Consider the following 23,902-nt stretch of genomic DNA (forward strand, 5'->3'; position numbering starts at 1 on the left):
CCTCTCTAAAGCTTCCACATCCTTCCTATAATGAGGCGACTAGAACGGAACACGATTTAGTTTACTTAAAGGTTAATGTTAACTCGACCTTTCTCCACAGATACATCCCAACCTGGTATTGGTTTATTACTGCCACGTGTACCGAGATACAGTAAAAAAAAACTTTGTCTGCCTGCCATCCAGACAGATCATGCCATATTTACTACATCGAGGTAGTAAAAAGAAAACGGAATGCAGAATTGATCAGAAACATTAACTCTGCTTCGCTCTCCAGAGCTGCTGAGTGCTCCCAATGTCTTGGAGATTGACTAGTTGAGGAGGGTTAGAAAGGAAGAGTACTTTACTCTCTTTTTACAAGAGGTCTGTGTCCTCACTAACTCCAAAAATGAAACCCTACGATTTCAGACGTCAAGTTCTGGTACAATTTAACTCTCAACACTGCTCCACCCTGTCTCAACACCTCCCCTCACCACACCCCAGCATGTGCACGCCCCATTTCGTGAGCTCATAAGAACATACGAAATAGGAGCAGGAGTAGACCATCTGGCCCGTCGAGCCTGCTCCGCCATTCAATAAGATCATGGCTGATCTGGCCGTGGACTCAGATCCACCTACCTGCCTTCTCCCCATAACCCTTAATTCCCCTACTATGTAAGAATTTACAGACATGTTAGTGCAGCAGTTAGCATAATGCTTTACAGCGCCAGGGACCCGGGTTCAATTCCCGCCGCTGCCTGTAAGGAGTTTGTACGTTCTCCCCGTGTCTGCGTGGGTTTCCTCCGGGTGCTCCAGTTTCCTCCCACTTTGCAAAGACGTACGGGTTAGGAAGTTGTGGGCATGCTATGCTGGCGCCGGAAACGTGGCGACACTTGCAGGCTGCCCCCAGAACACCCTATGCAAAAAGATGTATTTCACTGTGTGTTTTGATGTACATGTGACTAATAAAGATATCTTATCTAACGGTGTCTTAAATATATTTAATGAGGCAGCCTCCACTGCTTCCTTGGGCAGAGAATTCCACAGATTCACCACTCTCTTGGAAAAGCTTCTTCTCATCTCCGTCCTAAATCTACTCCCTCTAATCTTAAGACTATGTCCCCTGGTTCTAGTCTCACTTACCAGTGGAAACAACCTTCCTGCCTCTATCTTATCTGTCCCTTAATATTTCTATAAGATGCTGTCTCATGACCTTCAGCAAATCAGGAGTGCCAAATGTGTGCAGGGGAAGGCCGATTTGCCAATACTCTGTAACGTGCACAGTGCTGTGTTAACGGCGAGGGAAGCCACCCTCGAATTTATCACCTCATTCATTCCAGTAACTCTTCAATGTGCCTCAGGTTAAACGAATCTCATCAGGGACTGAAGGTTCCTGGTTTTCACTGCTCCGCCGCACTTACGCAAAACAGCACCGTGGCGCAGCGGTGAGAGCCGCTGCCTCTCAGCCCCAGAGACCCAGGTTCGATCCTGACCTCCAGCACTGTCCGTGCGGAGTTTGTACGTTCTCCCTGTGACCGCAGGGGTTCCCCCCCCCGGGTCCTGCCACACCCCCACGACGTGTGGGGTCGGTGGGTTAATCGGCTGCTGTAAATTGTCCCCAGTGTGTGGGTGAGGGGTAGAATCTGGGGGGAGTTGATGGGAGTGTGGGGAGAGCAAAGTATGAACAGATGGTTGAGAAACAAAAGGACTGCAGATGCTGGAATCTAGACGAAAGACACGACGATGCTGGAGGAACTCAGCAGGCCAGGCAGCATCCGTGGAGAAAAGCAGGCGGTCAATGTTTCGGGTCAGGACCCTTCCTCAGGACTGGAGATAGGAAAAGGGGAAGCCCAATATATCGGAGGGAAAAGCAGAGCAGTGATAGGTGGACAAAAGAGGGGAGGCGGGGTGGGCACAGGGTGGTGATGGGTAGATGCAGGTAAGAGATAGTGATGGGCAGGTGCAGGGGACGGGGGGAGAGCAGAGCCACCGGGGGAGGGGTCAAAAGTGAGGAGAGAAAGGGGAAAAAAAGGCTAGGAAAGGGAAGGACAGGAGAAGCGTGGTGGGGGGGATGGAAGGTGGGGATTACCTGAAGTGGGAGAATTCAACGTTCATGCCGTTAGGCTGCAAAGTTCCAAGATGGAAAATGAGGTGGTGTTCCTCCAGTTCGCGCTTGGAATTCTCCTGGCAGTGGAGGAGGCCGAGGACTGACATACCAGTGATAGTGTGGGAGGGGGAATTGAAGTGACTGGCGACGGGGAGATGCAGATCGCAGTTACGGACAGAGCGCAGGTGTTCTGCAAAACTCTGCGTTTGGTCTCACCAATGTAGAGGAGGCCACAGATGGTTGATGTCGGCATGGGACTTGATGGGTCGAAGGGGCTGTTTCACTGCTGTGAAGTGTAAATGCACTATCGGACAACAAGACTTGGGACTTACACTGTGAACAAGTCCGCATCCGTTGCAAAGACGGACCTGGTACATCACACTGCACAGAGGTAACTCTGCCATGACACAGATTACACCACCTCTACCTGAAGTACTGAAAGAGGCCACCTGTACTTTTGCTACGACCTTCACTCAGGAGGCTAAGGAAATTTGGTTTGTCCCCTTTGACTCTCACCAACTTTTATCGATGCACCATAGAAAGCATCCGATGTGGATGCATCATGGCTTGGTACTGCAACTGCTCTGCCCAGGACTGCAAGAAACTGCAGAGAATTGTGGACACAGCCCAGCGCATCACGGACACCAGCCTCCCCTCCTTGGACTCTGTCTTTACCTCTCACTGTCTTGGTGTAGCAGCCAACATAATCAAAGATCCCACCCACCCGGGACATTCTCTCTTCTCTCCTCTTCCATCAGGTAGAAGATACAAGAGCCTGAGGGCACGTACCACCAGGCTTCTACTTCACTGTGATAAGACTATTGAACGGTTCCGTTATATGGAGATGGACTATGACCTCACGATCTACCTTGTTGTGACCTTGCACCTTATTGCACTGCACTTTCTCTGTAGCTGTGACACTTTACTCTGTACTGTTATTGTTTTTACCTGTACTACATCAATGCACTCTGTACTAACCCAATGTAACTGCACTGTGTAATGAATTGACCTGTATGATCGGTATGCAAGACAGGTTTTTCACTGTACCTCGGTACAAGTGACAATAATAAACCAATACCAATACCTCCCTTTCAGGATGTCCCAGCTGAAGTGGGACTCTTCCATGTGCACCTCCCGTGGGAGTTCCAGGGGACACATTCATGCACTGCATGCTCCCACAAATGTGCGATAAGCTGGGTTAGAAATCGTCGGCAGGACACCGGGGAACAGTTCACTTTTCTTCAGAACGTTCCCATGGGATCTTTCGTGTGGGATCTTCCCCAATGCAAGAGGAGGCGCAAGTTGGACAGCTCAGCAACTCACAGCCCTCTCGACAGTGCAGTGGGATTCTCAACAAGCAGAAGATCACAAGACAAGGGAGCAGAAGCAGGCCATTCGGCCCATCAAGTCTGCTCCAAGGAAAAGGGAAAAAAAAGAAATGAGAAATGGGGAATGGGGGGGGGAGGGGAAACTAATCCCAATTTCCAGCCTCATCCCCATATCCCTTGATACCCTGACTATTTAGATATCTATCTATCTCTTCCTTGAACGCCCCCACTGATCTGGCCTCCACTGCTGTACGTGGCAAGGAGTTGCACAAATTCACCACCCTCTGGCTAAAGATCATCTCAAGATGATGGCACTCGAGTGCCATACCACAGAGGGATGAGCCGCTCAGCTCAAGGGCCTGACTCATTGATACACAGCTGCACATCACCAGCTTGTAAACTGGCTCAGTTGGCAGGATGGAAGGGGTGAGGCGGACACCAGTCTACCCTGCCCGCATTCCTTTCTGACCGGAGGGTACGGTAACCACCTCTCTGTCAACCCTTCCAATGCTCCAGCCTCCTCTTATCAATGGAGTGTCTCGGGGCTACATAACGACCACAGCAAGGATGAAGTGATGAATTAGCCCCTCCCTTCTCCACCCGTCCCCAACATCACTGTAACCACCTCAACCCCTTTATGCCTCACTATCTCCGTAACCTCCTCTAGCCCCTACATCCCTCCTTCTATAACCCCTTCCAGGCCTGGGCCACCCCATATCTCTGTGACCACCCCCCTCCGCTCCAGCACCCACACCCCTCCCTATCTCTGTGACCCCCTCCAGCCCCCACACCCCTCCCTCTCTGTGACCCCTTCCAGCCCTACCCTATCTCTGACCCCCTCCAGCCCCCACACCCCTCCCTCTCTGTGACCCTCTCCAGCCCCCACACCCTCTCTGTGACCCCCTCCAGCCCCCACACCCCTCCCTCTCTGACCCCATCCAGCCCCCACACCCCTCCCTATCTGACCCTTTCCAGCCCCCACACCCCTCCCTCTGACTCCCCTCCAGCCCCCACACCCCTCCCTCTCTGACCCCCTCCAGCCCCCACACCCCTCCCTCTCTGTGACCCCATCCAGCCCCCACCCCTCCCTATCTGACCCTTTCCAGCCCCTACACCCCTCCCTCTGTGACCCCCCTCCAGCCCCCACACCCCTCCCTCTGTGACCCCCTCCAGCCCCCACACCCCTCCCTATCTCTGTGACCCTCTCCAGCCCCCACACCCCTCCCTATCTCTGTGACCCTCTCCAGCCCTATACCCTTCCCTACCTTTCTAACCTCCTCCAACCCCTAGACTCCTCCCCATTTCCGCAATCTCCTTGCTCCCTTGCTCTGTAAGGTCCTCTGTGCCCTGTAGCCCTCCTTTTCTTGGTAATTTCCACTCACACAGACACTCCTCTCTATCACTGTGATCTCAAACCCATAGACCTCATCTCTGTAACTTCATCTGTCTCTGATACCCCTCCCTATCTCTGTAACCTCCTTTAACCTGACACCCCTCCCTCTCGCCTTACTCCTCCAGTTATAGCCTTATGCCACCCCTGAATGAAAGCTGGCAATGTTTGACTCAGTATGTTTCAACTCATTAAGGAGCTTTCTGAATGCAAGTTGTTGTTGACAGAACTCATTGGCCGCTGAGTGCCCTCTTAATTCTGCAAATGCGGGAGAGGGCGGGAATTTGCGGAGGAGAGGGATTGGGAACAGTCCACAGCCATGGACCAGGGCAGTTGTAGAGGCCCGAGCAACAGACGCAGTTCCATGGTAGTGTAGCAGTTAGCGTAACACTATTACAGCGCCAGCGACCTGGGTTCAATTCCGCCGCTGTCTGTAAGGAGTTTGTACGTTCTCCCCATGTCTGCGTGTGTTTCCTCCGGGTGCTCCGGTTTCCTCCCACATTCCAAAGACGTACGGGTTAGGAAGTTGTGGGCATGCTATGTTGGTGCCGGAAGCGTGGCGACACTTGCGGGCTGCCCCCAGAACACTCTACGCAAAAGATGCATTTCAGTGTGTGTTTCAATGTACATGTGACTAATAAAGGTATCTTATCTTATCCCAATAAAACAAACCAGCCTGCAACCTTCAGCACAACCTGATACACTGAGGGCAAATGACCACGATGGTTGAAGGTGGCCATCATTGGTCCTCTGGTCAAAGAACAGCCTTTGCGGTAATTATGGACAACACTGGCGGATAGGAATTGCAGAACAAATGAATTGAAAGTGATGCAGACACCATGTCCACCACTCTGTACACTCAGTCCCTCCACCTCCGACAGACAGTGACTGCAGAGTGCACCAGGTACAAAGTGCACTGCAGTTACTCACTCAGACAACTCCGACAGCACCTCCCAAACCTGGGATCTCCAGGACAGGGGCAGCAAGTGCACGAGGACACCACCACCTGCAGGTTCCCCTCACCGCCGTCGGACCCTTCACCAGGGGGATGGCACCGGTTACACGGGGAGACTCACCAGCCTAGGAAACTCACAAATCTGGACGTCAAGAGTTCCCTCAAATGTTGAACACAGACCCAGGGGTATACTGCCTAGTGACTGACCCTGGGGAATCTCCGGACACTGACCCTGGGGGCGACCCCACAATGAACTGGGGTGATGGGACACTGACCCTGGGGAGACCCCACAGTGACCCTGGGGATCTCGGGACACTGACCCTGTGCTTGATCCTACACTGACCCTTGGGGTGATGGGACACCGACCCTGTGGGTGAACCCACACTGACCCTGGGGAATCTCAGGACACTGACCCTGGGGGTGACCCCACACTGACCCTGGGGAATCTCAGGACACTGACCCTGGGGGTGACCCCACAATGAACCAAGGGTGATGGGACACTGACCCTGGGGAGATCCCACAGTGACCCTGGGGATCTCAGGAACTGACCTTGAGCTTGACCCTATACTGACCCTAGGGTGATGGGACACCGACCCTGTGGGTGAACCCACACTGACCCTGGGCGTGACCCCACACTGAACCAGGGGTGATGGGACACTGACCCTGGGGAGATCCTACAGTGACCCTGGGGATCTCAGGAACTGACCTTGAGCTTGACCCTATACTGACCCTAGGGTGATGGGACACCGACCCTGTGGGTGAACCCACACTGACCCTGGGCGTGACCCCACACTGAACCAGGGGTGATGGGACACTGACCCTGAGGTTGACCCCACGCAGACCCTAGGGGTGACAGGACATTGACTGTGGAGGTGACCCCGCACTGACCCTGGGGGTGACGGGACAATAACCCTGGATGTGACCCACACTGACCTGGGGATGATTGGACTCTGAACCTGGGGTGACTCTACACTGACCCTGGTGGTGACCCCGCAGTGACCATTGGGGTGATGGGATAGTGACCCTGGTGGTGACCCCACAGTGACCCTGGGGGTGATGGGACACTGGCCCTGGTGGTGACCCCACAGTGACCCTGGGGGTGACATTACACTGACCCTGGGGGTGACCCGACACTGGGGGTGACCCCACACTGACCCTTGGAGTACCCCCACACTGACTCTGGGGATGACCCGACACTGGGGTGACCCCACACTGACCCCGGAGGTGACCCCCACACTGACCCTGGGGGTGCCCTGACATTGACCCTCTGGCTGACCTCGCACTGACCCTGTGGGTGATCTGACAATGACCCCGGGGTTACCCCACACTGACCCTGAGGATCACAGGACAAGGGCAGATCCAACGTTTCGCAGACACCTTCCATCCACAGGGGATGATTATCCCTCCGGATAACTGGGTTCTCAGGAAGGGAAACAGCAAACCAAGGGCTGCAAACCGGTGACAGAACATAAAACCATGAGGAACAGCAGGACTAGGCTGTTCGGCCCATCGGTCCTGCCCTCCACTATCGCCACAGTCCCCTGGCTGATTTGGGAATGATCTCAGCTATGCAAAGTTTCAGCCTCCACAGCCTTTCTGAGAACAAGGAATTTCAAAGACTCACAACCATTTAAGAGAAGATATCCTTCCTCATTTCAGACTTAAATGGAAGCCCCATTCTCAGGAGACCATGCCCTCTGGTTCTAGACGCTCCCACAAGGGAAAGCATCCTCCTAGCATTTAGCCTTGTCAAGCCCCCTAAGACTCACATGCTGATGAGCCAGTAAGGGGTGTTTATCACTACAGGAGGTGACAAGTTGCAGTGACTGTGTGATCTACGAGTTCCAAAGGGCATGCAATGCAATGTGAAGTCTGCTTCAGATTACAATCCAGGTCTTGTAGCTCTACAACAGATAAGCGTCACTGAATTTCAACACCTCTGTGAAATATATATCGGCAAATGTTTTCACCAACTCTCTGCAGTTAACCAGAGCACAGGAAACTTAGCACATTGTATATCCTCTTCGTCTTAATGGAACAGAACATTGAGTAAAATGCAGCTTATGAAAGTCTGCACTGGCTTCGAAGGAACCGGACTGGAATGTTAAAAAACACACTTAAGAGATTTAAAAGACGAAATTAAAATTCTGTTTCTATCGACACAGAACTGTCAAACACGCAGTAAACACAGGAATAATACAGCTTGGCGGAATGCATTAAGCTTGAAGGATACCCAGTTAAACAAATATCATGCACTTTAGACTGAAACTCTCCGTAAATGAACAAGGCAAACCAGTCTCACTCAAAAATGATGTGAAAATCAATCCATTCTGTTACCTTTGTTTCATAAAGTGGCAGTTTCAAGCCAGTATAGGACAGCGGCACTTTCTGAGACTCCTGTTATAAACCCAAGGCTCGGACGTTTTCTGTGGATAGGTGAAATGACAACCTCTGTTACAGGCTGAGCAACCACTTTAATCTTTAATCATTCAACAGCATCCCTGGAAGCTCCTACTGCCCGGTTTCTGAGGTCACTCGTTGGAAGGAGCAGTGACTCTGAAATGCCGTCAATCAAGGGCCAAGCACTAACTGGGGAGTGTGTGCACTGAGGAGAGCACTGATGCAAGTTTGTCAGCAGAGAAAATACTCACTGATGATGCACATCCATGCACAGAAATAGCTGCGGGGCCCCTCTGAGGGATCGTCCGACAACCGACCGGCTGCCAGCATCGCCACACAGGCACCGACATTGAGTAGGGGAAGGAAAGTGTCAACACTGGGGCTGTCATCGGTGGGGTTGTAAAAAAAATGATGTGTTTACAGTTAAAATTGGTCAGTGATTATGCATGTCTGGGGACTCTGCACTGGCACAACCTCAAAACCAAGGGCACCATTCACAGAGCTTGGAAACAGTACTTATTCTGCATACAAAATGTATGATATTCCATGAATGAAATACTGTATTAAGAGTGTTTAGATCGGGAGCACAAACTCTAGGTAAAAAGAAACATCTATAAAAACTGTCTGTGCTCTTCCCTTACTCCATCTTACTTCCTCTGCTCTCTCTCTGCCTCCTCCCTCCCCCATCTCCCTTTTTCAACCCCATTACTCCAAGGTAGGGACATCTTCAGCACAGTTTTGTGGGCCGAAGGGCCTGAATTGTGCTGTAGGTTTTCTATGTTTCTACTCCCTCCCGCTTTCATAGAACATAGAACAGTACAGCACGGAACAGGCCCTTTGGCCTACAATGTTATGGCGATCTAACTAAACTAGTAATCAAAAGCCCAACTAAACAAATCCCTTCCGCCTAAATGTCCATATCCCTCCATTTCCCCCACATTCATGTGCCTATCTAAGATCCTCTTGAACCACTCTATTGTATCTGCCTCAACAACCACCCCTGGCAGCACATTCCAGGCACCCACCACTCTCTGTGTAAAAAACTTGCCCCACACATCTCCTATGAACTTTCCCCCTCTCACTTTAAATGCATGTCCTCTGATATTAGACATTTCGACCCTGGGATTAAGAGATACTGACTGTCTACTCTAGCTATGCCTCTCATAATCTTATAAACCTCCCCTCAGCCTTCGCCGCTCCAGAGAAAACAACCCCAGTTTGTCCAACCTCTCCACACAGCACATGCCCTCTAATCCAGGCAGCGTCCCGGTGAACCTCTTCTGCACCCTCTCCACAGCCTCCGCATCCTTCCTGTAACGGGGTGACCAGAACTGAATGCAGTGCTCCAGATGCGGCCTGACCAGTTTTACAAGGCGTCTCTCTCGCCGTCCCCATGTTTGTCTCCACTCTCTCCCTCATTCCATTCTTTCCTTTCCTCTTTCCCCCCCTCGCTGCCTTTCCCTCTCCCTCATCTGTCCCTCTCTCCCCCTACCTCCACCCTCCAACTCTTTCATCCTTCCTTCCCTCTCTCTCTCTCTCTCTGCCATCTTTTCTTTCGCGCTATCGCTCCCCCCTTTGCTCTCTTCCCCCATCTTGCCCTTCACATTTTTCTCGCTCCCTCTTTCCCTCCCTCCACTCCCATTTCCCCCGCACTCTGCTCTGCCTGATTCCTTATTCCTTTTCTCTCAACCCCTCCCTCTCACCTTTCTTCCCTACCTACCTCCCTATCCTCTCTCTACCCCTTCCTCCTCACCCCGACCTGTCCCTCTCCCCCTCTCATAAGAAATAGGAGCAGGAGGAGGCCATCTGGCCCGTCGAGCCTGCTCCGCCATTCAATAAGATCATGGCTGATCTGGCCGTGGACTCAGTTCCACCCATCTGCCTTTTCCCCATAACCTGTAATTCCCCGACTATGCAAAAATCTATCTAACTGTGTCTTAAATATATTTAATGTAGCCTCTACTGCTTCCCTGGGCAGAGAATTCCACAGATTCACCACTCTCTGGGAAAAGCAGTTCCTCCTCATCTCCGTCCTAAATCTGCTCCCCCGAATCTTGAGGCTATGTCCCCTAGTTCTGGTCTCACCTACCAGTGAAAACAACCTTCCTGTATCTTATCTATCCCTTTCATAATTGTATATGTTTCTATAAGATCCCCTCTCATTCTTCTGAATTCCAGGGAGTATAGTCCCAAGCGACTCAATCTCTCCTCATAGGCTAACCCCCTCATCTCTGGAATCAACCTGGTGAACCTCCTCTGCAGCGCCTCCAAAGCCAGTATATCCTTCCTCAGGTAAGGAGACCAGAACTGCACGCAGTACTCCAGGTGCGGCCTCACCGATACCCCGTACACTTGCAGCATAACCTCCCTGCTCTTAAATTCAATCCCCCTCACAAGGAAATCCAACATTCCATTTGCCTTCTTGATGACCTGTTGCATCTGCAAACCGTCCTCCCTCTCTGTCCCCTCTCTCTATACCCTTCTTTCTCTCATTCCTACTCATCTCTACGCCCATCTCTCCCTCTTCCCCCCACCCTACTCTCTCCCTGTCCCCTCCCTCTATCTCCCTTCTATCTCCCTACCCCTCCATCTCCCCTCTTCTCACATTTTCCCTGCCACATCGCCTCTCACCCCTTCCCTCTCTGGCCCTCCTGCTCCCTCTCTCTCTCACTCTCTCTCACTCTCTCTCTCCCCCCGTGCTTCGGGCACATCCTTTCTGCTTCTACCTGTGCGTTTCACCTGCTGCCTGACATTCCCAGCTGCTGAACAGGTAGGCGTCGTGCAGTTCCACGGTTGGCATGGAGCTAGTACAGGGAGGTCAGGAAGTGAAGTGCAGTGACTCAGCAGAGATGGGGACACACCGCGCCCAACAAAACACAAGTGTTCTCAAGCCCTCTCCCCTGCCCGAGTCAGCTGCAGAGGTGGATACCATGGAGCTGATGTAACAAGTTAAAACCCATTAATTTCCTTATGACTCAGTTGCTGCCCTCACTGCGCTACAGACTCACAATACAGCCTCAGTTCAATTAAATCTCCAACATTTCTTTGCCTTATATCTGTGCTCGATCTAACAACGGACTTGACCAGGTGTACAGTGCATCAGCGTTAGAAGAAGGAACAGCCAATTCAAGTCTGTGCCACCATTCATCAAGAATACAGCCGACGTCACAGAGACACCCTGCATGGAAACAGACCCTTCGGCCCATCAGGTCCATGCTGATCATCAACAACCCATTTATATCGTCCACTGATTCTGATCGATCTCTGTGCACGCACACACCAACATATGTACACACACTCACAGGCACACACACACGCACACACACACACACCCATGCACACACATACCCCCACACACACACACACTCACACATGCGCACACCCGCGCACACCCACGCACACTCACCCACGCGCACACCCACACACACCCACGCATACTCACCCACGCACACACACTCACCCACGCACACACACACACCCATGCATACACACACACCCATGCACACGCACCCACACCCGCACACACATACACTCACACACACACACAGCGTAACACAAATTAACAAGACACAAACATCTATTTACATTTTATTCTCCCCACATTCCCACCAACTCTGACTAAGTTACAGGGAGAGGTTGGACAGGCTAGGTCTTTATTCCTGAGAGCATAGGAGAATGAGAGGTGATCTTATAGAGGTGTATAAAAACATGAGGGGCAGAGATAGGGTGAATGCACTCTGTCTGTTTCTCAGAGTTGGGGAATCAAGAACTAGAGGGCGTAGGTTTAAGGTGAGAGGGGAGAGATTTAATAGGAGCATGAGGGGGAACTTTTATTACACAAAGGTGGTACGTATGTGGAACGAGCTGCCAGAGGAAGTGGTTGAGGCAGGTACAATAACAACTTTTAAAAGACAGTTGGACAGGTACATGGATAGGAAAGGTTTAGAAAGTTATAGGCCAAATGCGGGCAAATGGGACTAGCCTGGATGGGACATCTTGGTTGGCATGGACCAGCCAACCCGCACATCTTTAGGACGTGGGAGGAATCTGGAGCACCGAGGGGAAACCCACCTGGGGAGAACATGCAAACTCGGCACAGACAGTACCCGAGGTCAGGATCGAACCGGGGTCACCAGAGCTGTGAGGCAGTGGCACCAACTGCGCCACGGTGCTGCCGCTGTGGTCTCCCTCAATGTCTGCTGCCTGCACTAATCCCAAATCCTCTGATTGCGTTAATATCCACCAATCTATCAATGCTTTGAATGAACTCAGTGACTGGAGCTGTGAAAGGCAGGAGTGGAATGCAGAATCTCGGAGGAATCCTTGCCCAAACCTCAGTGTCTGCAGGAGGCCAAACAAGGGCCAGCCAGTTCAGGAGGGAGGACTGTGTGGAAGGTGAGCGACACGGCCCAGAGAGGTGAGGGCAGGAACGGCAAGAGCAACTCAAAACTACACCCAGAGTGTCAGGACTGACGTTAGGATGCACACACACACACACACACACACACACACACACACACACACACACACACACACACACACACACGGAACACACACAAACACAACCACACACAAAAAGATAAACATACACACAAACAGTAACGCTGATACAGTAACACAGACGTACAGAGAACAGCAGAGAGTTAGCCTTGTCCATTTTAATTTCAAAATGCAAAAGAGTTTTGTCAACCAAAAATGTCAAACAGAACAGGCACATATAAGGAATTAGGTCAGAGATCAGCCATAGTGTGCTCTCTCCCTCTCTCTCTCTCTCTCTCCCTCTCATACACACACTCTCTCTGTCTCTCTCTCACACACTCTCTTTCTCTCACACACTCTCTCTCACTCTCTCTCTCTCACACACACACACACTCTCTCGCTCTCTCTGTCTCTCTCACACACTCCCTCTCACTCTCTCCCTCACACACACACACACACTCTCTCACTCTCTCTGTCTCTCTCTCACACACTCTCTCTCTCACACACACTTTCTCTCACTCTCTCTCCCTCACACACACTCTCTCATTCTCTCTCTCTCTCTCACACACCCACTCTCTCTCTCTCTCACACACTCCCTCTCACTCTCTCTCTCACACACTCCCTCACTCTCTCTCTCACACACACACACTCTCTCTCTCACACACTCCCTCTCACTCTCTCCCTCTCACACACACACACTCTCACTCTCTCTCTCTCACACACACACTCTCTCACTCTCTCTCTCACACACACTCTCTCTCACACACTTTCTCTCACTCTCTCTCCCTCACACACACTCTCTCACTCTCTCTCTGTCTCTCTCACACACCCACTCTCTCTCTCTCACACACTCCCTCTCACTCTCTCTCTCACACACTCCCTCACTCTCTCTCTCACACACACACACTCTCTCTCACACACTCCCTCTCACTCTCTCTCTCACACACACACACACTCTCACTCTCTCTGTCTCTCTCACACACACACTGCACCTGATACACAGTGGTCATTAATCTCACTACAGCTTTGTGGGATCATGCCATGCACACAATGACTCCACATTTTGCTACCCTGCAACAAGGTCTGTAAGAGACTCCCAAATACAAGAGCAGAAGAATTAGGGGAAGGAGAAGGTAAACTGACCACTGGGGATTGCTCCTGTTGTGCAGGTGAGTGGTGGAAGCTGGGGGGAGTTGATGGGCAGAATAAATTGGGATTGATGTAGATTGATGGTCAGTGTGGACTCGGTGGGCCGAAGGGCCTGTTTCCGTGCTGCATGTCTCCCTGAATGGTGGGAAAGGCTGAATGTCCTTTTCTGGTGGGGGAGAGAGAGATAGGGTGGGAGGGAGTTAGGGGGGAGAGAGAGAGAGATAGATAGGAGGAGACTGAGAGAGGGAGAGAGGGGGGGAGAGAGATAGAGGGGAGAGATATAGAGGGGGAGGGGGAGAGATGGGGAGAGAGGGAGTAGAGAGAGGTGGAGAGGGGGGAGAGAGAGTAGGGAGGGGGAGGGAGAGAGGGGGAGAGGGGGGAGAGACGGGGAGGGGGGAGAGAGAGGGGGAGGGGGACGAGGAGAGAGAGGGGAGAGAGGGTGGGGGCAGAGAGATGGGGAGAGAGGGGGTGGAGAGAGAGAGAGGGGGAGAGGGGGAGAGAGGGGAGAGAGAGATAGGGGAGAGAGGGTGAGGGGGAGAGATGGGGACAGGGAGGTGGAGAGGGGGGAGAGAGAGAGGGGAGGGGGAGAGATAAGGGAGAGAGATAGGGGAGAGATAGAATGGGAGGGGGAGAGATGGGGAGAGAGGGAGGTGGAGGGGGGAGAGAGAGAGTAGGAGGGGAAGGAAGAGCGGGACGGGGAGAGGGGGGGCGAGAGGGGGAGGGGGGAGAGAGGGGGGAGAGGGGGTGGAGGAGGGGAGAGAGGGTGGGGGCAGAGACAGGGAGAGAGGGAGAGGGGTAGAGGGAGAGCTTCAACCCTTGCAGCTTCGCCCAGGACAACTCTGGCAATGTCACTACAGGCCAGTATTCCACTTTTCCTCTTTTCAATCTGTGATTCCCACAAGAGAGGATCTGGCAATCTGTTGAGGACTGATTCCCGCTACATGTTATGTAAGGTCCCACTGGGAGAGTGACCAGTGGTGAGCAGATGGTGTCTGTAACACTGCATCCTTAAGCAGGACACATTAGGTTGTGAGGCGGCAGGGGAGCCGAGCAAGATCTGAGGGAAGGGAGGGAACTTGGATTCCATCTTATTTTACAGACGGCAGTTTATTCATTGCACCGAATGAAGCTCAGTCCCCCGCTTATAAAATTCACCCCGCCTACAGACAGGGGCATGGGGCTAATGTTAAATATAGATGGGTTGTTCAAAGGGCAGGGAGCATCACACACACACACTATGGACACACACACACACACACTACACACACACATACAGAGCCAATCTCACAGACACACACACACTACAGACACACACACACACACACACAGCCACTTTCACAGACACAAACACACTATGGACACACACACACTCACAGAAGTACGCACACACATACACACACACACACACACACACACACACACACACACAGCCACTCTCACAGACACACACTATAAGATATCTTTATTAGTCACATGTACATCAAAACACACAGTGAAATGCATCTTTTTGCGTAGAGTGTTCTGGGGGCAGCCCGCAAGTGTCGCCACACTTCCAGCACCAACATAGCACGCCCATAACTTCCTAACCTGTACGTCTTTGGAATGTGGGAGGAAACCGGAGCACCCGGAGGAAACCCACGCAGACACGGGGAGAACGTACAAACTCCTTACACACAGTGGCGGGAATTGAACCCGGGTCGCTGGCACTGTAAAGCGTTATGCTAACCGCTACACTACTGTCCCTGCCCTATGGACACACACACACAGCCACTCTCAAATACACAGACTACAGATATAAACACACAAACAGCCACTTTCACAACCACCCAAACACATACACAGACATGCACACTGACAGTCATATACGTAGACACGCAGCCACTCTCAGCGCCACAGAGACACACATATGCACCAACGCACAACTACTCACAGCCGTGAACCCCCAGATGGTTGGTGGGTGAATGTACACACACATACACAGACACACATACACACACACACATATCCCCCCCCCACACACACATACCCCACACAGACCGCACACACTCACACACACACACACACACACACACACACACGCACCACACACCCACACACACAGAGTCACATATGCAGACACAAGCAATCTCAAATACATCCACACATGCAAGCATTCATGAACAGATGGATATAACTGCTTGCGTGCCTGCATGCTCAATGCAAACACAAACTGAGCAGGAGGCTGCAGCAGAGTGATCACCAGCAGGAACCCCTCTTGATATTGCCCCACCTCTTAGGGTCTCTTAGGAATTTGGGGAATGCCTCTCCCAAGAGATTCCCTCTCACCCCCAAGTCAATCCTAAGTATTAACAGGGATTGCCTTAGTGTTAAAGGCTCAAAGGGGACTGAGATTTCTGAGGTGTGTCCAGGAGAGCTTTATGACACAGTGTGTAGAGAGGCCAATGAGGGAAGGAACATTACTGGACCTTATCTTGGGAAATGTGGCTGGTCAAATGGAGAGAGTATCAGTAGGGGAGCATTTTGGAAATAGTGATCATTACTCAGTATGTTTTAAAGTGGTTATGAAACAGGGTAGGGACGGACCAATAATTAAGGTCTTACATTGGTGGGGGGGAAGTCCAACTTCACCAACAGATGGAAGAATCTGGCAAAGGGAGATTGGGAGCATCTACTTGCAGGTGAATCTATATCAACACTGTGGGAAGCATTCAAAAGGAGAAATAACGACGGTCAAGGCCAACATGGTTCTGGAAGAGTAACAGTCAGGAGGAACAAGTTTAGGGAACCCTGGATGTCGAGGGATTATTGAGGATTGGCGAAAGAGGAAAAAAAGCCCGTGACAGATATAGGGAACTAATGATGGGGAAAGCCTGTCATGAGTATAAACAGTGTAGGGAGGCATTTATAAAGGAAATTAGGAATGCTGTGAGGGGCTCACGAGAAATCACAGACAGACAGGATTAAGGTAAGTCTGAAGGCATTCTCTAAGTATATTAAGGGCAAAAGAATAACAATGGAAAAAGTCGGGCCCTTTAGTGACAACAGGGGCAATCGGTGTATGGAGCCGGAAGCAGGGCCAGAGGGCGGTGAATCTGTGGAAGTCACTGCCACAGAGGGCTATGGAGGCCAAGTCATTGGGTGCACTTAAAGAGGAGGTTGGTAGGTTCTTGATCAGTAAGGGTGTCGAAGGTTACGGGGAGAAGGCAGGAGAATGGGGTTGAGAGGGAAAAATAAATCAGCCATGATCGAATGGTGGAGCAGACTCGATGGGCCGAATGGCCTGATTCTGCTCCTATGTCTTATGATGATTGTAATGATGTACATTCACCATGGGGATGTAAATCTCAGAAATATCCCAGATTGACCAAAGCCCTTCCATTCCATGTGTATGTGTCACTGACCCTTGTAGCAGGAGATAAATTTCCCGAATTTCCCAGTGCTGGTGCCCTTGAATCCAGTAGGATTCATCATGGACTGGTGGGGATGGGGCTTCCGCTGATGCCACCGGTTGAATCTTCTCAAGATCCCACACCATCCCATTGGAGCTTCATCCCACCCAACACTTCCCTGTACCACTCCTCTAAGCCTCTTGCCTACCAAAGCCCTAACCGGGCAAGAGCTGAGAACACAGGCAGAATCTTCACACTCTGACTTGCTGTGTTCTGTTTGGAATTCCAGCTTCAAGGAGAGATATTAAACTGAGGCCCTGGAATGAACCTTGTAGCACGATACGTGTTGTGTTGTCTTGTGTGTGTGTGTGTGTGTGTGTGTGTGTGTGTGTGTGTGTGTGTGTGTGTGTGTGTGTGTGTGTGTGTGTGCATGAATCTGTGTGTGTGCGTGCATCTGCGTGTGTTTGTGTGTGTGCATCTGTGTGCATGAATCTGTGTGTGTGCGTGCGTCTGCGTCGGCGTCTGTGTGTGCATCTGCGTGTGTTTGTGTGTGTGCATCTGTGTGCATGAATCTGTGTATGTGCGTGTGTCTGCGTCTGTGTGTGTGTGCATCTGCGTGTGTTTGTGTGTGTGCGTCTGTGTGTACATCTGTGTGTGTGCGCATCTGTGTGTGCATGTGTGTGTGTGTGTGTGTGTGTGTGTGTGTGTGTGTGTGTGTGTGTGTGTGTGTGTGTGTATTTATATTGTGACCCAATTGGACGTCAGAGTCATATGAGACGCCTCCTTCTCAAACAACGTGACAATTGCATAGACATCCGGGTTTGCAGAGAGTATTGAAGTTTCAGCAGGAACAGAGTGCGGTCTTACAAATAAACTCTACCTCTTCTGGATATAGATCTGCTGTATCGCAATGCATTCTAAAGACCCCGCTTGCCAGATCAGGTCAATGAACAAGAATGTCAAACAAGGGGCAGAGCTCCCCCATCCCTCCTTCCCTCGCCCCCCTTCCACCCCCCTGTCTTTTTTATAAATCTTTTGCTTCTTTGCTTTCTATTTCTCTCTAACCATCACTATCTCTCCTTTTCTCTCTCTCACGCACATTCTCTTTCTCCCTCTAGTTTTCTCTGTGCACATCTAAATCTTAAATGTTGTGAGAGTCTCTTCCGCCGTCACCCCCTTAGTCAGTGTGTTCCAGATTCCAACTGCAGCCAATGTGCGCCCAGGGGTGGTGGAGGCAGATACAATAGAGGGGTTTAAGAGGCTCTTAGATAGGCACGTGAATGTGCGGGGAATGCAGAGAGATGGACATTGTGCAGGCAGAAGAGATTAGTTTAATAAGGCATTTAATTACTAGTTTAATTAGTTCAGCACAACATCATGGGCTGAAGGGCCTGTCCCTGTGCTGCACTATTCTATGTTCTATGTTCACACTCTGGGTGAGAAAGCTCTTTCTCAGAGCAACACACAAGGTGCTGGAGGAACTCAGCGGGTCGGGCAGCATCCGTGGAGGGAAATGGACAGTTGACATTTCGGGTCGAGACCCTTCATCTGGACTGACAGATAGAGGGGAGATCGGCGGTGTAAAGAGGTGAGGGGAAGGGTTGGGGCAGGAGCTGGCAGGTGATGGGTGGATCCAGGTGAGGGGGGGGTGGGTGATAGGCAGATGGGGGAGGGGGGGGCGGGAACAGCGACAGAGGCCGGGAGGTGATAGTCGGAGGCGACAGAGGGTTGCGGATGGTGAAGCCTGATAGGAGAGGAAGGGTGGAGCCTGGAACCAAGTGAGGGACGTGGGGAGGGCAACAGTGGGGGGAGGGGACCCAGCGGGAGGAGTGTGCGGGTGATGGGCGAAATCGGTGGAGGAGGGAAAAGAAACAGGGAGATGGGGGATGGGTGGGTGTGGGAGGAACTGGGTAGATCAGGAGGAGAGAGAAACAGGACACAGGGAGAGCAGGTTACCAGAAGTTGGAGAATTCAGTGTTCATACTGCTGGGTTGTAGAGTGCCCAGACAGAATGTGAGGTGTTGTTCTTCTACAGATACCCTCTAAACCTCTTCTCATTTACCCTAAATTTATGTCCTCTACTTCTAGACACCTAGGAAAAGTTCCCAACTACCTACCCTATCTATGCCCCTCACAATTTTGTATACCCCTGTCATGTCCCCCCTCGCCACCCGCCCCAGCACCTCCGCTCCAAGTAAACGCACTCGGAGTATTGTGTGCAGTTCTGGTCACCATGCCACGGGAAGGATGTGGTTAAGCTCGAGATGGTGCAGGAAAGATTCACGAGAACGTTGCTTTGACTGAAGGGCTCGAAGGGGAGACTGGACAGGCTGGGACTGTTTTCCCTAGAGCGAAGGAAGCTGAGGGCTGACCTGAGAGAAGTGTATGAAATTATGGGAGGAAAAGATAGGGTAGATAGCCAGAGTCTGTTCCCCATGGTAGATGAGATAAGATTTCTTTATTAGTCACATGTACATCGAAACACACAGTGAAATGCATCTTTTGTGTAGAGTGTTCTGGGGGCAGCCCGCAAGTGTTGCCACGCTTCCGGCGCCAACATAGCACACCCACAACTTGTACGTCTCTAGAATGTGGGAGGAAACTGAAGCACCCGGAGGAAACCCACGCAGGCACGGGGAGAATGTACAAACTCCTTACAGACAGTGGCGGGAATTGAATCCGGGTCGCTGTCGCTGTTGTAGTGTTATGCTAACCGCTACACTACTGGTGATGTCTAAAACTAGAGGTTGTAGGTTTAAGGTAAGAGGGAGGAAAGGGGGATCTTTTCCACACGGAGGAGTTGGTATCTGGAATGAGCTGCCAGAGGAGGTGGTGGAGGCAGGAACAATTACAACGTTTAAGGGGCATCTGAACAGGTACTGGAATGAGTAGGGGATGGGGGAAATGCAGGCAAGTGGGATTAGTATAGATAGGCAGGATGGTTGGCATGGACACTGTGGGCTGAAGGGCCTGTTTCTGTGCTGTACAACAAACCCAGCCTATCCAGCCCATCCTCGTGATTGAAGCACTCCATCCCAGTGAATCTCCCCTCCACTTTCTCCCGTGCAATCATATCCTTCCTGCAGTGGGATGGCCAGAAATGCTCGCAATAAAACAAAGACCCCACCCACCCGGGTCATTCTCTCTTCTCCCCTGTCCCATCAGGTAGAAGATACAGGAGCCTGAGGGCACATACCACCAGGCTCAAGGACAGCTTCTATCCCGCTGTTATAAGACTATTGAATGGTTCCCTTATACAATGAGATGGACTATAACCTCACGATCTACCTTGTTGTGACCTTGCACCTTATTGTACTGCACTTTCTCTGTAGCTGTGACACTTTACTCTGTACTGTTATTGTTTTTACCTGTACTACATCAATGCACTCTGTACTAACCCAATTTACCTGCACTGTGTAATGAATTGACCAGTACGATTGGTATGCAAGACAGGTTTTTCACTGTACCTTGGTACAAGTGACAATAATAAACCAATACCAAATTGCTAAGTTTATTATTGTCACAGTGTATGGAGGTTCAGTGAAAAACTTGCTTGCATACCATCCATACAGATCAATTAATCACATCAGTGCATTGAGGTAGCACAAAGGAAAATAACAGGATGCAGAATAAAGTATTATAGTTACAGAGAAAGTGCAATGCATCCTCATTGGGCACGTAGCAACATCGAAGATGGTGACCTGAGCAGCAGGAGCATCACATAAGGTAGTGTTTATGTATTTTTTCTTACAGAGGCCATTTGGCCCATGGAGTTCATGCTGGCTCACTAATTTTAGAGGTTTAGAGGGATATGGGGCAAACACAGGTAAATGGGACTAGCTTAGTGGTCAGTATATGGAACGAGCTGCCAGAGGAAGTGGTTGAGGCAGGCACATTAACAACATTTAAAAGGTACTTGGACAGTTACATGGATAGGAAAGGTTCAGAGGGATATGGGCCAAATGTGGGCAAATGGGACTAGCTTAGATGGGAATCTTGGTCAGCATGGACCTGTCGGGCTGAAGGGCCTGTTTCCGTGCTGCATGACTCTGTTTGAGGGGAGTTGATGGGAGGGTGGGGGTAATGGGGTGGGACTGGCGTGGACGGCTGTTCGATGCTCAGTGCAGACTCGGTGGGTTAATGGATTAACACATTCCCATTAATTCTCTCTGTAGCCTTTTCTCCCCGCATCCCCATCAACATCCCCCCCCACGCCCGCCCCCGGATTCCAACCACTCACCTACGCACTAGGGTTAACTTACAAAGGCCAATTAATTAATCTACCTGGGAAGTCGGAGGAAACCAGAGCACGCCGGGGGGTGGAATCGGTCACAGAGAGAGCGTGCAGACTCCACACAGACAGCGGCCGAGGTCAGGATCGAACCAGGGTCTCTGGAGCTGTGGGGCAGTGGCTCTACTTGCTGCACCACTGTGGGATACGGCTTCACCCAGCGCATTGTAGGGAAAGGGTAAAAACTCAAAATCTTTCTTCGCAGGTAAAGCAAATGCAAAATAGATTTTCTGTTTGGTTTGGAACGCGTTGGATTCTATTTCTCTTCGAGGCAAAGCAGAGTACAAAATAGATTGGGGGGAGGTTAAGTGATCACTATGTTCTAAGGTTTCCTAGAAGCAGCCCCTGTGCTGTCAAAACATGCCTGTGCACGCTATACTGCATCCTGACAGGAAACCTTAAAGAGGTGTTCTCAATTTGCCCAAAGGTCCTTGCACTCAACAGCTCTCAGTCAGGAAACTGCTCAATGGAAAAAAAAACCCTTGCAAAGTATCCTTGTTCACCCCCACTGACTTACAGAGACATTCAGCCCATCGAGTTCATGCCAGCTCCCAGCAGACCACAGCACTTCACCTCTGTTTGCCCAGCTTCAAATCTTGACAAAGACACAGCAGGAAGCAGTCTGCACTCGAGGGAATGGGGCAGCTCATCCTCTCAGAGCCACAGCTGAAGTCTTCCTTGTGATTATATAAACCTCCGTCAGCCTAGCCTCACCCAGAAGATACAAAAGCCTGAAAGCACATACCACCAGGCTCAAGGACAGCTTCTATCCCGCTGTTATACGACTATTGAACGGTCCCCAGTACGATAAGATGGACACTTGACCTCACCATCTACCTCGTTATGACCTTGCAGCTTATTGTCTACCTGCACTGCACTTTCTCTGTAGCTGTGACACTTTATTCTGCATCCTGATATTGTTTTACCTTGTACTACCTCAATGTATTTATGTAAGGAATGATCTGTATGGATGGCACGCAAACAGAAGATTTTCAATGTTGTAATGAATTGATCTGTATGAACAGTATGCAAGACATGTTTTTCCTGGTCAAATCACGTCGATGCCACGGCCAAGAAAGCTCACCAGCGCCTCTACTTCCTCAGGAGGCTAAAGAAATTCGGTTTCTCCCCTTTGACACTCACTAACTTTTATTGATGCACCATAGAAAGCATCCTATCTGGATGTATCATGGCTTGGTATGGCAACTGCTCTGCCCAGAACCACAAGAAACTGCAGAGAGTTGTGGACACAGCCCAGCGCATCATGGACACCAGCCTCCCCTCCTTGGACTCTGTCTTTACCTCTCGCTGTCTTGGTGAAGCAGCCAGCATAATCAAAGACTCTACCCACCCGGGACATTCTCTCTTCTCTCCTCTTCCGTCAAGTAGAAGATACAGGAGCCTGAGGGCATGTACCAGCAGACTTAAGGACAGCTTCTACCCCACTGTGATAAGACTATTGAACAGCTCCCTTATACCATGAGATGGACTCTTGACCTCACAATCTACCTTGTTGTGACCTTGCACCTTATTGCACTGCACTTTCTCTGTAGCTGTGACACTTTACTCTGTACTGTTATTGTTTTTACTTGTACTACATCAATGCACTCTGTACTGACTCAATGTAACTGCACTGTGTAATGAATTGACCTGTACGATCGGTTTGCAAGACAAGTTTTTCACTGTACCTCGGTACAAGTGACAATAACAAACCAATTCCAATTCTGATCTGTGCTGGTACACTATGTGATGATGAAATCCCAAGACAGTTGTATTTCTCAGTGTCACAGAGAGATAGAGTGTAGAAACAGGCCATTCGGCCCACCGAGTCTACACTGAGCATCAAACAGCCATCCACACCAGTCCCACCCCATTCCCCCCACCCTCCCATCAACTCCCCTCAAACAGAGTCATGCAGCACAGAAACAGGCCCTTCGGCCCAACTGGTCCATGCTGACCCAGATTCCCATCTAAGCTAGTCCCATTTGCCCGTATTTGGCCCAAATCCTTCTAAACCTTTCCTATCCATGTAACTGTCCAAGTACCTTTTCAATGTTGTTAACGTACCTGCCTCAACCACTTCCTCTGGCAGCTCGTTCCATATACTGACCACCCTCTGGGTGAAAAAGTTGCCCCTCAGGTTCCTGTTAAATCTCTCCCCTCTCACCTTAAACCTCTGCCCTCAATTCTTGATTCCCTAGCCCTGGGAAAAAGTGTGCACATTCACCCTATCTATGGCCCTCATGGTTTGATACACCTCTGTAAGATCACCCCTCACTTTCCTACGCTCCAGTGAAATGTAAGATAAGATAAGATCTCTTTATCAGTCACGTGTACATCGAAACACACAGTGAAATGCATCTTTTTGCGTAGAGTGTTCAGGGGGCTGCCCACTAGTGTCGTCACGCTTCCGGCACCAACATAGCATGCCCACAACT

General features: G+C 50.8%; 1 protein-coding gene across 5 annotated transcripts in view; it reads right to left on the reverse strand.

Moving 5' to 3' along the window:
* hivep2a (HIVEP zinc finger 2a) overlaps positions 1–23,902 on the reverse strand; it is a 250,346-nt gene that overhangs the window by 149,832 nt on the left and 76,612 nt on the right. For 3 of the 5 annotated variants that reach the window (XM_052011708.1, XM_052011709.1, XM_052011706.1), the window contains exon 2: positions 8,094–8,182. The exons of 1 other annotated variant lie outside the window; for it this stretch is intronic. The gene's annotated coding sequence lies outside the window, so the exon portion shown is untranslated. Of the gene's footprint in view, positions 1–8,093; positions 8,342–23,902 lie in introns of those variants that run through there. One more of the 5 variants, XM_052011707.1, reaches the window with a different exon arrangement.

This window comes from Pristis pectinata, chromosome 3, assembly GCF_009764475.1.
Source record: "Pristis pectinata isolate sPriPec2 chromosome 3, sPriPec2.1.pri, whole genome shotgun sequence".
Taxonomy (NCBI): Eukaryota; Metazoa; Chordata; class Chondrichthyes; order Rhinopristiformes; family Pristidae; genus Pristis; species Pristis pectinata.